This window comes from Mustela nigripes, chromosome 18, assembly GCF_022355385.1.
Source record: "Mustela nigripes isolate SB6536 chromosome 18, MUSNIG.SB6536, whole genome shotgun sequence".
NCBI classification, from domain to species: domain Eukaryota; kingdom Metazoa; phylum Chordata; class Mammalia; order Carnivora; family Mustelidae; genus Mustela; species Mustela nigripes.
In genome coordinates this window covers 32,485,880-32,492,220 of record NC_081574.1, presented here as the reverse complement: position 1 = coordinate 32,492,220, position 6,341 = coordinate 32,485,880, and positions in this window count along the sequence as shown.

The window sequence follows — 6,341 nt, the reverse complement described above, 5'->3', positions numbered from 1 at the left end:
ACCTGTGCATGGTGGCCAGCTTATGAGAGTTATGAGAGGAGCAAAAATAGAATACAAGCTCTACTTCCCCATGTCCTTAATTTTGCTAAGGACCAACTCTGTCAACAAGAGACTGTTTTCTCTCCCAGGGTGAGCCAGCTACAAAAATCAATCCAGGAAGACTCAGAATTTTAAAAGAAAACTTCCATCTTAAATTAGAGCCGTTGGTCAGAATGTCTGCACCCATCTGGATGCCCATGTACCTGACAGGTGATCCTTGACTCCATCAAGCCCACAGTGTAACTGAGGCTCCTGCTGTGTCCGCTCTGGCTAGCTCAGTGAGGAAGTTAATGGTCACTCATTCCTCTTTTTCTTTTGTGATAAATCTCTGCCACAGGCATCCCCCTAGACTTCTCCTTTTCATCTCCCATTGCATATGCAGCATGGATCCTTATTTAGATGCCTGAGTTTCTTTCTGCAAATGGAAAACTTTATTAATAAGACACAGGTAAAATCTCTGGAGTGTTTCCTCCCGGGAAGTGACTTTCAACTCAGTATGAGGCTAACAACCTGGTAAATAAAGGTTATTCTTCAAGGTCTCATGGGTTAGAAAGTCGGCAGGAAAGAGAGCAAAGGGAAAGTCTTGAGTTAACTATTACAGGGGCTGCTTAGCATGGTTGTATAGCTTATTAAGTACACAAAGTCACTTTTTAAGCAAAAATGATTGTTCTGTGGGGCTCAGTGTGTATTTTTAGGTTGCTGTAATGACGCTGTTTGCCTAACCTTTCCAAATCAGCCAGAACATTTTGACCTTAATCCTTGCTCTCCTTGTTGAGGCCCTATTTTTTAATGCTATGATTCCCAGTCCTAGAAGCAAAAGCACAGTAAGAAGGTAGCCAAAGCCCAGGAGAGAATGCTCATAGCTTCTAACAGTGGAAACTCACGGTTTCCAAGGAAATGAAATCACTAAGCTTTCAAGAATGCAACACTTAATCCAAATAATCCAAAAGCAATCTACTTGGCAATCTAATTATATTTCCTTAGGAGGAAAGTGCGATAGTGTTTGTTTGCATTTAATTGCCTCACTTGAATATGTTTGTGTTGTACTCATTTCTGACTCCGTTCCCAATCTGAATGTCCCTTGTAATATTTGACTTAGCTTTCTAGACTAACCCAGAGGATTACACTTGGATTCATACATAATAGGACAAGGAAGTTCTTATTTTGTGTATGTCAGATCTGATGTCAGTTTCTAGAAACAATCACTTTTCTTAGGTAGACAGGAAAACTATAGATTCAAATCAACTCATCTCTTTTGTTCTACTTATGCACTGAAGCATCAGCAACACAGGCAAGATTCTATGCTTCTCTTTCTCCCGTTCATATTTAATGGTGAGGATGGAGGGTACTAAGACAATGACTCATCTTCGGCCATATGTAATGAAGCAATACCTGTTTAATAATTAGATTCTGATGCGAGCCCCATTTCTTGATAGAAGGGACAGTGCTGTTTATACTTAATTGGAAACACCCCATTTGTATGTCCTGCCTAAGTGTTTTCTGAGATCTCAAAGGAGCTAGGTGAAAGTTGAGGTCCAAATTACTCCTGACTATCAAGAAAGTCACACCACACTCTTGAATTCAAATAGCCTTGCTGATACGTAGAAAGGCAGGCATTGCTTTGAATCCCAGCAAGTGCTTTTCTTCTGTCTCCTGCTCTGGCATGGTGATGGACTCTCAGTCCACACTCCAGCTGTGGTAGCTTTTCATATGCTCTTCTTTGGCCTGGAATGTCCGCCCCAGGACTGCTCTTTGTTCTCCTCTTTTCTCTAACACAGTGCTGCAGAGGACAGAAGGCAAGCTTCCCTCATTAATAAAATCCTACTTGATAAAATCTGGCTCCCATATTATCTCCTTTCTGAAGTTGATCCCAGTATCACTCCTGACTCTGGGACCATAACGTTTTGACATGAGCTAGTTTTAATATAATAGAATAAATGCTGCAGTACAATAGCCTTCAATATAGTGTCTAAGGTCATATTTGTATCTCCAACTTCTAATCACAGTGTTGAACATACTGTAAATGTCCAGTCATATTTGTTGAATGAATGAATGGACATCAATAATGTGATATGTGGTGAAAAACTATATTCTGTCACAGTCAGGAAAAGAGAATGTTGCTCAAGGTTTATTCATGTCCTTTTAGATCCCACCCTTGGGGTGGGGGGAAGATACATAATGAAAGTTTCTCTTGACTCAACTAGACATACTGATAAAACCTAGAGCTCCTGATAGTGATTAAGGTGTCTTGGGTGCACCAGGCCAAACCAATCTTTTATAAAGTCGGAGGGTCTATCTGGGTTGAAAATTTCTACTTGTTAGCTTTCAAATTTTTCCCTTTAAGTGAACCATCTTTATGCTCCAGTAAAAATATTAAGAAAGTAAGTGAATAAAAAGAAAATGAACGAATGCGTGAATAAAACGAACAGAGAGTGCTAATTAAAATGCATAAAACTAGAAGTGGTAGTGGCTAAAGAGTATAAGGCGGTAATAAGAAATGCCAGCCTTTGCAAGGACAATTTAAACTTGGCTTTGCACTGTACCCTTGAGGTCAGCCAACGAGCCTCTACCAGAAGGAATAGAGTAATTCCAGGAAAAGGTCCTCTGTTTTTCTCTCCCTACCTTCCACTCCTGGTAAAATCTTGGGTCTCAGGTTCTGCGCATGGATACTGGAAATCTTAAAGAGGCTGTTGTGAATATAGGGCAGAATTTTTCTACTTAAGAGGATAAGAATCAACATATCAAACCAAAATAATTTTTGTCAGCAATCATCCCTCAATGTCCAACTGAGATAGAAAATATACTCCTAGCACCATCACTTGAAAGATATCCCAGCAAGGGAATAATGGCTGAGACTGCAAAGATTTTGAGTTAGTGTATGTTTTCTAAGATATGTTCTTGTAATTATCAAACTTATATTCATTCATTCGTATAATAAATATTGAATACCAACTAAATATTCCAAGAATGAGAGAGCAGTGAACAAAAATAGTCTCTGCTCTCATACAACTTACATTTTGATGGGCAAGGATAAATAGGCAGTAGCCAAACAAAATTAGCTGATAGCGTGTCAAATGGTAAGAAGTGGTATGAAGGAATATAAACAGAATAAGGGGATATGGACTGTTAGGAGGATGAACTTAAATTGGCTGATCAGGAAGCACCTTACCAACAAGGTAACTAAGATTTCTCACTTAGTGGTGTAGAGAGAAGAGAAGGGATCTCAAGGCTGCATCCATAATATTCCAACATTGGGAAGTCACGAAGACAGGGAAAGATAAGCTGAGGAATGTGACAGTGAGTGGCCATTCAGGGAGGGATGCCCTACATGAGCCCGGAGTCTCAAGTAACTTGACTATACATGCCTGCGTGAGACTGCTATGTGGTGGCACAATGACTGGGCCTGCCATGCGACTATCCCAACAGAATGTCTACGTTCTGGCAGTGCTCTAGGGGTAATATTGATCTAGCTTATATTTCCTGGACATTGGAATCATGACAGCTATGTCAATTTGGACTCAAAATTTTCCAGGTTCTTCTGAGTCATACCTGAATAAGGTCTTGGAATTTTGCACTTGAGAAAGGTAATTAAAGGGTTCATAATATCAGAATTTAAAGCAGAAAATAAACCATGTGTAACTAAAAAAAAACAAAACAAAACAGTAATTTCAACACAATGTAGCATCTACTGTTAACTCCTGTCTTCTTCCATTGCCCAACAAGGTGAGGGTAGGGAAATTGTTCTATTAGGACTCTCATTTTGTTTGGTCATCATTCTCCAGCCTAGATTGCTGCTTTTCTTGTATATCTTCCATTTTCCCACAAGGGCCTCTTCAAATTTACGAGGATCCAACATACCACTCGTGAGGAGGCGTGTGGGTTTGCAGAGACCAAGTCCCTGCATGCATTCCTGCAAGGCCAGTTCCAGGGGAAGCTCTGTGAGTTGCTGGTCAAGAGCTAGAATTCCTTGATGAGATTTGTGGCCAGCGATTCCCAGCTGCTCACCATTTACTTCTCCTTGAAACTCCTTGAGGTCATACATGTTCTGCTTCTCTTGGAGTGGTCCTTGTGGTGGCTGGATGGGGTGCGATGGTGCAGTGACCACTCTACGGAGGAGCAAGGGAGTGAGCAAATGGAGCAGGTCACCTAGAATTATGGCAGGCCTTTTCGGAAAGTGAAGCACACAGCAAGAAGGTGCAAGCTTCTTCTTAAGCACCTCTGCCTCTTTAAGAGATCCTTAAGAAAGGAGGTCAATATGAAATATTTGGGGTCTTCTGAAAAGTTCAGGCATAAGCTGTATCTAGGCTGATACGGACATTTAAAACAATCAACTATTTTTCAACATTTAGTCATTTGTGTTATACAGGCCTCACCAACTCTGTTTCTAAAGCTGAAGCTAAGTATGTTTTAATTAACTGTTAGATCCATGAAAATGTGGGGACTTGGCAAGTCTCACTCTTCCTCATTCTGTGTTCTGCAAAGATGCCAGTCACAATTATTTGATGAGACCCAGGAATGGCATCATCTCCCCTACAGGGATTTTATATATTTCCCTGAATTATGTCCAAAAGAAAACACCTTTCAAGTTGAGTGTTAGAATCTTCCCTAGATAAAAATAAATATCTGAATAAAACAATTTAAAGGATCTGTCTACTCTTTCTGTAGCAGGCTGGGAGTTCTTGTTTTAAATCTCTCCTGCCCTCACCACTCTAGTTTTATATAAGTTTTTAAAAATTTTTAAGTCCATATGATTTTTGCTTGCTAAAATGATTCTCTGTTTAGGGCTATTCACCATGTGCATTAGCTTATTAAACACTTTTAAAAAAATACAGAAAATGTATGTAGAATAACCACAGAATCTTAGAACCTAAGAAATTAGTCCTCAAAATAATTTAGGAATGTTGCCAGTCTCAGAGTGTGGCAGGGGCAGGGCCTGGACAAGATCTTGGGCTTCACCTTCCACATTCCTGTCTCACCACCTGTAGCGGACACTGTTGATTCTCTATTCCATACCTCTGCCAGCATGAGGTCACTGGCAGCTGAGGGAGATAGTTCCCGGCACAGAGTAGCCTTACAACTAGAACACATGGTCACTCTTCTCATGCTTTCTCTGAAATTATGGGAGCTTGCTTAGCTGTACGCAGGTTAATGCCCTTAGGCACAACTCTCCACAAATTAGGAATGTATAAATATGGTGGATGAAGGCTCCTATCTCCGTGTCTTCTGGTGATATAATTCTGAGACGGGCCCCGTGTGGTTTCTCAGAGGATCCTTGTAGGAATGACTCCCAGTGTCCCACAGTACCCTTGATTGACTTTGATTTTATCCCATTACCCTGCATTACCCTCTCCCTTTTCTTTTTTTCCACTGAGCTTTGTGGAATCACCTCCAAAATAACCTATCAGCTGCAAAATCCTTGTATTAGGCTCTATTTCTGAGCTGAATCAAGCTAAAAGACCATTCTTGCCTAAACATAGTCTATCACCGGTGAGTCTAAGTCCAGTTTTCAGTTGGAGTCCCTGCAAATGCAAGTTCCTGGATGTAAACTCAGCTAGTTTGTGTTTCATGTCCTATGGCCTTTCAAATGGGATAGCGGGTCCCTGTCTCAAGGCTTTCTTTCTCATTAGGGCATTTCCCTGCATTGACTTGGGGGAAACTACAATAGCACATCCCACTCTGGGTGGTACAGTTCTAGGATTATATGAATGACTTAGAGTCTCACCAGAGGGAAATCCAGTTAATGAGAACATGCAAAGCCATATTCAATAGTCACGGGTAAAAGGCTCATGGAGACAGATTTTTTTTTTTTTCAACTAAAGAAGGTTCTTTTTCTTGGTACTAGAAGGATAAGAAATTTTAGGCTAAAGGTGCCTGATGTTATTTTATTTCATTGTTGATTTGCTTGTGTTTTTGTCTTGGTTCCAGTGATTGGAATAATTCCTGGCATCAGAATGGTAGACCTCAGGCAGAACACCGGCTCCATTCACATGAAGACTGCCTAATGAATGAATAAGGTCTTGGTCAATATGACTGGTCAAGGTCTGAAACTAGTGGTCCTTATGAGGTTAACTCTGGTACTGTTCACCTCTTGAGCACACAAATGGTACGTTTTGCAGTGTTTATTCTCCCAGTTCACCCTATGTAATTTTTTTGACAGAGCATACAGGTGTTTTCAATTTAGAAAGGGGGCCCTGATGTGTAAAAAATTGAGCCATAGGGGTCCCTCCCTTTCTTAAGATTATTATTTTTTTTAATTTTTTATTTTTTATAAACATATATTTTTATCCCCAGGGGTACAGGTC